At 32.9% G+C, this 11,829-nt stretch overlaps 1 long non-coding RNA gene across 1 annotated transcript; it reads right to left on the bottom strand.

The window, feature by feature from the left end:
* Positions 1–8,040: 8,040 nt before the first annotated feature.
* LOC132753531 (uncharacterized) lies at positions 8,041–11,829 on the bottom strand. The gene is made up of 2 exons (XR_009628976.1): positions 9,269–11,829; positions 8,041–9,164 (listed from the first exon to the last, which is right to left on the bottom strand). It is a non-coding gene; the product is annotated as an uncharacterized LOC132753531 (long non-coding RNA).

The following is an 11,829-nucleotide window of genomic DNA, read 5'->3' as shown; positions in this document are numbered from 1 at the left end:
CTGATGAAGTTAAGATGGCTTTATCACAAGGTTATAGGTTACTTAAAATTTACGAAGTATGGCATTTTAATGAAATAGCTCAATACGACCCTCGTACCAAAACGGGTGGGCTTTTTACAGAATATGTAAATACTTTTTTGAAAGTTAAACAGGAAGCCAGTGGTTGGCCAGACTGGTGTGAAAATGAAAAAGACAAACAATTGTATATTAAGCAGTATTTTGAAAAAGAAGGTATTTTACTGGATTATGATAAGATTGAAGAAAATCCTGGTCTGAGACTTTTAGCTAAAATTATTCTTAACTCTTTCTGGGGGAAATTTGGACAACGTTCCAATCTAACGCAAACAACCTTTATTGACGATCCAGCTCAATTCGTTGATATGATGACATCTGACCAACAAGAAATCAAGAACGTACGTTTTATAAATGATGAAGCAGTCCAATTAGACTGGGCATATAATACTGATTTCATAGAAACTTCAGGTAGAACCAATGTTGTTGTGGCTGCATACACAACGGCTCAAGCCCGTTTAAAATTGTACAGTTATTTACAACCATTAGGTGAAAGAGTTTTGTATTGTGATACGGATTCTGTTGTGTTCACCTCTGCACAAGGTGAATGGGATCTCCCATTGGGTGACTTCCTGGGAGATTTAACGGATGAAGTTCCAAACAATCAAATAACTAGATTCATCACTGGGGGGCCTAAGAACTACGCATATTGTTTAGAAAAACCAAACAAAAAGGTCAATCTTCAATTTGTAAAGTCAGGGGAATAACGTTGAATTTTAAGAACTCAATGGACATTAATTTTGATACACTGAAAGATATGGTAACAGGACAAATGCAAAACCAATGCATTAAAGTTGTGGACAGAAATAAAATCGTTATAAATAGGAAAACTTGCTGCATCATAACAAAGACTGAAATAAAAGACTATAAAATTGTGTTTGACAAGAGAGTGATCTCTGAAAACTACAATTCGTTTCCTTACGGTTATAAGTCATGACTGTATTGAAAATCACATTGTTTAGTTTATTGTAGCCTATTTATTTAAAAGTATACGCATTGTATTTATGTATTTTATATTTGTTTCAATTATCTAAGACTTGCGTAATCTACGTTGTAATAATTGTAAATAAAATGTGTCTAAAGTCACAAAATCTTGTACTGCTTTTATGTTCGTTGTATTTACCACACGGACTGTAGGTTAAAGCATGAAAACATCCCTGCGTGAATTAGTAGCGTTAAACAAACAGACCGTTGTATGAAAATGTACGCTTAGTTTCAGCGTAGTTGCATTTCAAAAGGCCGAGTTAAATTATTTTTCGTCTGATATGAAATTCTGACTTTATTTTAAAGAACCAATCAACATAGCCGCTCATTATATCTTTAATTGGAAAAAGAGCGTCTGCTACAAAAGTTTAAAATACTAGCTTAAATCAAATATTTGTAAAAAGATCAAATTTTGGCAGACAATTTAAAAATATCGTCTGCTAGATATACCAATATGGCGGCGCGCTGTCGTTACGCTTGAATGGTTCCGATTTTTTACTCAAAAAATGTGATCTATCCTTCGGCCCTTGACTGCAAAACCAATGCATTAAAGTTGTGGACAGAAATAAAATCGTTAGAAATAGGAAAACTGGCTGCATCATAACAAAGACTGAAATAAAAGACTATAAAATTGTGTTTGACAAGAGAGTGATCTCTGAAAACTACAATTCGTTTCCTTACGGTTATAAGTCATGACTGTATTGAAAATCACATTGTTTAGTTTATTGTAGCCTATTTATTTAAAAGTATACGCATTGTATTTATGTATTTTATATTTGTTTCAATTATCTAAGACTTGCGTAATCTACGTTGTAATAATTGTAAATAAAATATGTCTAAAGTCACAAAATCTTGTACTGCTTTTATGTTCGTTGTATTTACCACACGGACTGTAGGTTAAAGCATGAAAACATACCTGCGTGAATTAGTAGCGTTAAACAAACAGGCCGTTGTATGAAAATGTACGCTTAGTTTCAGCGTAGTTGCATTTCAAAAGGCCGAGTTAAATTATTTTCGTCTGATATGAAATTCTGACTTTACTTTAAAGAACCAATCAACATAGCCGCTCATTATATCTTTAATTGGAAAAAGAGCGTCTGCTACAAAAGTTTAAAATACTAGCTTAAATCAAATATTTGTGAAAAGATCAAATTTTGGCAGACAATTTAAAAATATCGTCTGCTAGATATACCAATATGGCGGCGCGCTGTCGTTACGCTTGAATGGTTCCGATTTTTTACTCAAAAAATGTGATCTATCCTTCGTCCCTTGACTACTTATATATTTGAGTGTCATTTGTTGAAATTTCACATTACAAACGGAATAAAACTATATGAAGAGCCACCTTTTTTTGGCAAGAACCAATGTATTAATGTAAGGATCGTGTATCTACAGGCTTTTTCATTCATAAGAACTTCATGTTTGTCACATCGATGTGTACAAACAGTTTATTATTACTGGCGACGTCGGTGAGCAGTGTCGTCTCATGGAATGCTTTTTTGGCCAATATGGTAGCAGTTAGTTAATGTCATGCTGTGTTAATTAGTTTTATTCTGATTCGTGAAAATCAATTAAAAATATGTTGTTATATTTGTATTTAATAACTTTTTGTAATAAAGCATGTGCTTTATGATTTTATTTTCAAAAAAATTGCAGGTTAGGTTCTTAGCTTTATTGGCAATACTAAAAGCCGAATTCTGAATATCGTTGTGGTCTACATTTATGCCAATTGTATTCTTTTTCATTTTTTTTGTTATTTATTATAAATATGTCGACATCGGGACCGAGGTTTTCAAGCATTCATTTTGTATTACTTCTTCTTTCTTACATCAAATATATTGCACACGTTTTGCCTACTAAGTTGGCATCAGTGCATTTTATTACCAAATTTCACAGGAAAATTTGAGGAAAATTATTTTCGGGAATCGCTATGAATGATATTTTATCGAAATATCTATTTTTCTTTTTACTAGACTTACATAGTAAGCAGACAAGCTTTTGTTAGACAAAGCCCCTGTGACCTTGACCTTTGACCTCAAAATATATATGGGTCATCAAGTAATTATGGATAACCTCCTTGCCAAATATGGAGACTGTTGGTCACAGGATTCTTAAGTTACTGGGATTTTCTTAGTGATGCCCCCTCTGACCTTTATCATGGTGACCTCAAAATCAATAGGGGTTATCTAATAATCATGGCCAGTTTAAATACCAATTTAAAAACTGTGGGTCAAAGGAATCTTATGTTATTGGGCTGACAAGCTTTATTTAGTCAAGGCCCTGTGACCTTGACCTTTGACCCAGTGACCTCAAAAAAATCAATAGGGGTTATCTAATAATCACGACTAACCTCCATACCAAATATAAAGACAGTGGATCAAAGGATTCTAAAGTTATTTGGCAGACAAGCTTTTTTAATTCAAGGCCCCTGTGACCTCAAAATCAATACAGGTCATCTACTTATCATGACCAATCTATAGACCAAATTTGATGACTGTGGGTCAAAGGGATCTAAAGTTATTGGGCGGACAAGGAAAAACCGACGGCCTCCCCGTCTGGATAGACAAGCTGATTCCAGTATATCCCACTTACAACTTTGGTGTGCGGGGTATAATGATGCAAAGGTATTTTTATTATTGTTCGTAGGTGATGTGCACTGTTATCATATACCTAAACAGTTTACAAGTATAGGTTGTAAGTTCATATATTAGAATTATATATAAATTAAGTGCAAGTGAACAATAACCGGCTTACAGTTCTGCACATCATCACATTATGACGAACGTTTCTGCCAAGTAGTTTCAATTTCCTTTCACCGGTTAAAACAAGAGCTGTCGGTAGGACAGCAACGCTCGACTATTCTTAGTGCTTGAAAGTAAAAAAAAGCCTTGATTAAAAGGTAAAATTTTCTAAGTAAAGAAAAAGGCAAAATTTTTCTTTAAATCCATATTACAGTTATAGGCCTTGGAGAGAGTCCTATTATGCTCTCAAAGAAGAGTATAAAATTTCAACATGTTTCGAAGCCTTTATAATGTCAATGAACTTTGAAAATATTTGAGGTATTACAAAAACTTTTACGTAAATTCTAAGTCGAAAAAGGGACATAATTCTGTCAAAATGCTTGATAGAGTTACCTCCTCCTGTCTACAAGTTGGGGTCATGATGGTGAACAAGTGTGCAAAGTTTCAAAGCCATATGTCAATGGACTTTGAAAATATTTGAACAATTACAAAAACTTTAACGTAAATTCTAAGTCGAAAAAGGGGCATAATTCTGTCAAAATGCTTGATAGAGTTACCTCCTCCTCTGCACAGGTTGGGGTCATGATGGTGAACAAGTGTGCAAAGTTTCAAAGCCATATGTCAATGGACTTTGAAAATATTTGAACTATTACAAAAACTTTTACGTAAATTCTAAGTCGAAAAAAGGGGCATAATTCTGTCAAAATGCTTGATAGAGTTACCTCCTCCTGTCTACAGGTTGGGGTCATGATGGTGAACAAGTGTGCAAAGTTTCAAAGCCATATGTCAATGGACTTTGAAAATATTTGAACTATTACAAAAACTTTAACATAAGTGGTTACGCCGACGCCGAAGCAGTCACGCCGACGCTCGGGTGACTACAAGAGCTCTACTTATTCTTATCGAATAGTCGAGCTAAAAATACAGACCGGACACTAAAACTTCTATATAAGTCTATATAAATCAATATTTATCCCCAGGAAGGGGCCAATTTTTATCTTAGCACCTTCAAACATGTTTTCTGCACACCATCTCAATAGATGAGTAAATTATTTCTGTCAAAATGTTTTAACTTCCTTCTATCAGTTCAAAAGATACAGAGCTGAAACAAAATTTTGATATTGATACAAAATGACTTAGTGTGACCTTGACCTCAGAAAGGTCAAACCTGTGCTTTGTACAAAACCTGATTATGGTTTACATTTTTGCAAAGTAGTTTCAATTTCCTTCCACTGGTTTTAAAGATACAGACCAGACAAGAAAGCCTGCTAACAAGCAGAAGGACAAACAACCAGGTGCATAACAATATACGCCGAAATTCTTTCAGGTGTATAAAAAGTTAAATCAATTGAAACAATTACCCGATTTAATGTTTTATTTTTGATTACATATAATACATACAAATGAATGATTTTAGCAAGTAAGACCACAATTAATCAAGAAGCAGGCAAGCTAAATACATAATAATGAAGCATGATAAATATACATAATAAAGAAACATAATAAACGTAGAATACTTATACCCCCGAAGTCAAAGTGGAATATGTACAAACTTATGCATATTTCAAAGTCAAGTGTTATATTTATACATAGAATATATAATAATATAACAACAGTATTATTGAATAGCTTTTACAAACCTGTAACTGATGAAACACTAGGTCTTGGTTGGACAAGCTTTTAGATGTATTTAAGGCCACAGTGACTTTAACCTTTGACCTTATGACCTCAAAAACAATAGGGTCATCTACTCGTAATGAACAACCTCCTCAACAAATTTAAAAGCTTAAGCCCAAAGGGTTTACCTATATTTTGTAATATAAGCTTTTAAACACCAAAGCTACAGTGACCTTTTATGGTCATGACTTACGTACACACCAAATCTTAGGACTCACAGAAACCTTAAGCATGCTCTGGTAATTTGTCAGACAAGCTTTTAAAGACCAAGGCCTTGACATTTGACCTATAATCAATTGTAGACACTCACTATAAGATGTTTCATGCTAAATATCTAAACTCTAGCTATTTGTTTTTTTTTCAAAAAAGACTTTTTAAGTTTTTGCTATACACATATAAGGAGAATCAATGACCCCTGGGGCGGGCAAATTTTGACCCCAGGGCTCTTATTTGAACAAACTTGGTAGACATCTATTAGAAGATGTTTTATGCTAAATATCTTAGCTCTAGCTCTTTAGGTTCTTTAAAAGAAGATTTTTAAGTTTTTACTATATGCATATAGGGAAAATCAATGACCCCCTGGGGCGGGCAAATTTTGACCCCAGTTCTTTTATTTGAACAAACTTGGTAGACATCCATTAGAACCTGTTTCATGCTAAATATTGTAGCTCTAGCTATTTGGGTTCTTTAAAAGAAGATTTTTAAGTTTTTACTATATTCATATAGGGAAAATCAATGACCCCCTGGGGCAGGGCCAATTTTGACCCCAGGGCTCTTATTTGAACAAACTTGGTAGACATCCATTAGAACATGTTTCATACTAAATATCTTATCTCTAGCTCTTTGGGTTCTTTAAAAGAAGATTTTTAAGTTTTTACTAAATGCATATAGGAAAATTCAATGACCACCTGGGGCGGGCCAATTTTGACCCCAGTGCTTTTATTTGAACAAACTTTGTAGACACTATCTAGAAGATGTTTCATGCCAAATATCTAAGCTCTAGCTCTTTGGGTTTTTTAGAAGAAGATATTTAAAGTTTTTTCCTTTGGTTGCCATGGCAATCAGAGTTCTGCATGGAATTAAATTCTTTGAACAATTTTCAAAGGTGACCACCAGAGGAACATTCCTGTAAAGTTTGGATGAAATTGGCTTAGTGGTTTATGAGGAGATGTCATTTAATGTAAATGTTTACGGACGACGGACGGACGACGGACGCCGGACTAATAGTGATCACAAAAGCTCACCCTGTCACAAAGTGACAGGTGAGCTAAAACTTATTGTATACTTATGGTTTGGCTTTGTATGGCTAAGTCAAGAAATTAGGGATATCAATCTATTTATTTGTCAATTTAAACAAAATATTATTGATTGTAAAACACAAAATTGGATGGAAGAAATTCAGAATTCACCCCGATGTGACACATATTTTTTTCATGAGAAGTTTTTATCTATTGATATGCCATTTTATATAAAAAGATCATTATCGAGATTTAGATGTTCTAGTCATAAATTATATATAGAAACTGGACGACGTTTGGGTATACCAAGATATGAGCGAATTTGCCAACACTGTTTGCAAAATTATAACAATTCTTTTATCAAAGACAAATTTCCAGTATTTTTTATTTGTAACAGATTTTCCCAACAAAGACAATTATAAGGTTAAATATATATCCATGGTACAGTCATGATTATACATGTGCATTCCACAATGTTTGTAATTTGATAAAAACTCAAAATGAAGATAAAATAAGGTTGTCAGTTACAAAATAAAATGTAACTTGTTGTTGTTGTTGTATTTTATCGAAAAATATCATTTTATTATTCTTATTACTAGACTTGCGTTACAAGTAAGCAGACAAAAATTCAGTACATGTACTAATAGATGATCAATTGATACTTTTTACTCCTCCAATATTGAAGAGCAAATGATCAATATTGTTTTCAAAAGTCAAAATCACGATTGTGTATTTGTTCTTCATGCCGTTTTATCAAAACATTATTAATAATGTACTGGCATTTTTATTTTCGTTCGCAGGTGATTGTGCACTGTTTTCATATACCTAAACAGTTTACAAGTATATAACCGACTTTATAGTTCTGCACATCATCTCATTATGGTTATTAAACATTTCTGCCAAGTAGTTTCAATTTCCTGCCACAGAAGATACAGACCTGACGCGAAATATAAGTCTGTATCCCAGGTCGGGGCAGGTTCGAACTTGTTTGCTGCACACAGTCTCAATGTATGTAATATTTCTGCCAAAATGTTTCTGTTCAAAATGTTCAAAAGATACAGAGCGGATACAAAATTTTGATATTGATACAAAATGACTAAGTGTGACCTTGACCTGAGAAAGGTCAAACCTGCGCTCTGCACATGGTCTCATTATGGTTAACACTTCTGCCAAGTACAATTATATAGTTTCGATTTCCTTCCACCTGTTCAAAAGATACAGACCAGACAAGAATGCCTGCTAACATACAGACTGACAAACAACCAGGTGCATAACAATATACGCCGAAATTCTTTCTGGTGTACAAAAAGTTAAATCAATTGAAACAATTACCCGATTTAATGTTTTATTTCAGATTACATATAATACATTTTGTACATACAAATGAATGATTTTAGCAAGTAAGACCACAATTAATCAAGAAGCAGGCAAGCTAAATACATAATAATGAAGCGTGATTAATATACATAAAAAACATAATAAACGTAGAACACTTATACCCCGCTTTATGCAGTCAAAGTGGAATATGTACAAACTTATGCATATTTCAAAGTCAAATGTTATATTAATACATAGAATATATAATAATATAACAACAGTAGTATTGAATAGCTTTTACAAACCTGTAACTGATGAAACACTAGGTCTTGGTTGGACAAGCTTTTAGATGTATTTAAGGCCACAGTGACTTTAACCTTTGACCTTATGACCTCAAAAACAATAGGGTCATCTACTCGTAATGAACAACCTCCTCAACAAATTTAAAAGCTTAAGCCCAAAGGGTTTACCTATATTTTGTAATATAAGCTTTTAAACACCAAAGCTACAGTGACCTTTTATGGTCATGACTTACGTACACACCAAATCTTAGGACTCACAGAAGCCTTAAGCATTCTCTGGTAATTTGTCAGACAAGCTTTTAAAGACCAAGGCCTTGACATTTGACCTATAATCAATTGACATCAGACAAACCTTAATTTGACTTATGTTCATGTCTACTACAATGGTTTCTTACATGTAGTTCTGATTGCCATCGTCCAGGTTTGTTTCGTCTTCATTGTGATTCTGATTTCCAAAGAAAGCTATTTTGGCCATGCAATCAAACCGTTTTTTTTTTCAGATAAGCATAAGATGAAGTATAAAAATCTTGCTGTCTGTGAAAGTAAAACAAATTGTTGATTTATATTAGAAAAAATGTTTAAAGTAATTTGAATTAATCTGGTTTGTTTTGCATGTTTACCTACAGGACAACACCAAGTTTATTCTCTAAATGGTGAAAATTACTTGTGTGTGTTTGGTTTGTTTACCCTCGCCACCGGAATGTACCATATGGGCGAGCACATACTTCATTTAAAACTTTATTTATATAATTACCTACTCAGTATCGGTTTTTCAGCGGTTAAAATGAGAAACCGTATCGCTTTCAAAATTGTAAAAGCTCACATATGATTGGCTGTGTGAAAGATCACGAGAATGTGACAACGTATTGGTGGTTTTCAGATCCTAAAAAAAGGCATAGCTTTAATAAGGAAATGTTTTTGATCAGATTAGACGAACCTTCACATCAATTATTCTTAGAACTGTAGGTTTTAGCGTTCTTTACTTAATATTCCGACATGCTTTTAGTCTATAGATGAAAATTTTGAGCAATTTAGATGTAATTAAAGGATATTTGGCTTTAAAGTATCTTATTTTTTTTTTCGTTCTTCTAAAACGGAGGAATCTGATTCTCAAGCTAAACAAGAGCTACTGCCAGGCGGGGACAATGCTTGACTTTTTAACTTTTTCTACAAGCAAACAAAATAACTGTTTAAACAAACTTTTAATAGAAAATTAAGCAAAACAAGACCTACTGCAGGCGGCGCAATGCTAATTTTTTTACTTTTCCTAAAAGCAAACAAACATACGGTTTAACTGTTTTTAGTCTTAATAGCATGCAGCCAAAGTTTTAAATGTTGTAATAATTTTTAGTTCCAAATTTGTTTGCACAAACCATTCTAAGTTCAAGACCCTTAAATGTTAACACAAACCATTTTTATACAAAGTTCAAGAAGTATTACTGTGTCAAAAATCATCGGAACAAACCAAATTCGAATTTGACTTAAATTTTCTGCTTATTGGGAGATAATGAACAGAAACTGAAAATTTCGTATTTTTATAAAGATAAAGTGGCATAACTCTGCTAAAAATTATCAACCTAAGACCAAATTCAAACTTGAACTGCATAATCCTTTGAAGTATCCATATGTCAAATTTAAGTTGAATGAACTGTTGAAAATTTTCTTTTTCTTTTCAAAGTTAAAGGGGCATATCTGTGTCAAAATTTTTTAACCAATACCAAATTTGTACTTAACCTGCATAATCCTCTGATGTATCAGTATATTAAATTTGGGGAGATAATGAAAGGAAACTGAACATTTCTTTAAGGGGGATAAATCATCAAACCATGACCAAACTCGAACTTGACCTGCATTTTCCTATGAAATATACAGATGTTTATCTTGAGTTGAATGTGTACAACTATTCTGGAGATAATGAACAGAAACTGAAAATTTCTTTTTATTTTCAAAGTTAAAGGGACATAACTCTGCCAAGTATTCATTTAACCATGACCAAATTCAACTAAAATTTGACATGGATGTGTACAACTGTTGGGGAGATCATGAATAGAAACTGATCTTTTTTATCTTTATCAAAGTAAAAGGGGCATTGCTCAGCCAAAATCATCGGACAATGACAAAATACGCACTTTACCTGGGTATCCTTTGACTTATTCATATGTCAAATTTGAGCTGAATGTGTACTTCTGTTGGGGAGATAATGAAAGGCAACTGAAAATTTCTTCAAGGGGCAAACCATAACCAAATTTGACCTTGACATGCATTTTCCTATAGTATATCCAAATTTATATATGAGCCGCGTCACGACAAAACCAACATAATGGGTTTGCGACCAGCATGGATCCAGACCAGGCAGCTCATCCGCGCAGTCTGATCAGGATCCATGCTGTTCCCTATCAGTTTCTCTACTTGTTATAGGGTTTGTAAGCAACCAGCATGGATCCTGATCAGACTGCGCAAATCTGCAGGCTGGTCTGAATCAATGCTGGTCGCAAACCCATTATGTTGGTTTAGTCATGACGCGGCTCATATATGACTTATTTTAGATGAATGTTTGCCACTGTTGCCAAGATAATGAACAGAAACTGATGATGACGGAAGAGGGAAACACTATATGCCCCAGCCATTTTATGGCGGGTGCATAAAAAGATAGAAATAATTTTAAATTTGACTGAAGTTCAGTTGAATTCTATATTTTAAGAATTCAAAAAATTCAGGAATTTAAAAGCTTATGAAAATTTATAAAAAATAAATGAAATAACTAAAACTTTTAGACCAGATATAAGACAATAGCAACAACATTAAACATGATAAAAAATGCTGCTTATTTTCTATATTTAAATCAAGTAAGCCGAGTTGTAACATGTTAACATAGCTACATGCACAATAAAAACATTGTAAACCTTTACATTATAACAAAGCATGAAATTATATGGATAACCTGATATTATATATTCAACAAATATCAACATTTATAAACATAAGTAATTAAAGATGCTGTAACACAATTTTTTTAATGGTTTTATATCATAAAAATGATGCCCAAATTAAGATTTATAAATATTGTAAGTTCCAAAAAGCATTATTTATCAGGATTTTACCAATTTAACATTTCATTTAAATAAAGGGAGGCAATTAGAAATTTATTTTCTATATAGTCTAAGTCAAATTTTTCAATAAGAAATGAATGCATACATGTATATTTAAATGATAACATTTAATGTGTACAAATATTTGCAGTACATATTTAACAATTATTCTTCGATGTTTGAAAATTGTTTTAGAAGCATAATTATATACATATACATGCAAAAATTTCACTTAAGTGTGGTATACAACCTAAATTACAACATACAGGATCTTTAACAGCAAAAGAGCTGTTATTATTCTTACACACTTTCTAACAAACCAAGAAACAAAAAATAAATCATTACTATTATTATTATTACTGTTGAGTTAAAGTGAAGCTTGTAATTAGAAAATGAAAATACTGTACAA

The sequence above is a fragment of the Ruditapes philippinarum genome, unplaced genomic scaffold (genome assembly GCF_026571515.1).
Source record: "Ruditapes philippinarum isolate M1 unplaced genomic scaffold, ASM2657151v2 ctg2314_1_1_1_1, whole genome shotgun sequence".
Lineage (NCBI taxonomy): Eukaryota > Metazoa > Mollusca > Bivalvia > Venerida > Veneridae > Ruditapes > Ruditapes philippinarum.
This window is presented reverse-complemented; position numbering and strand designations above follow the sequence as displayed.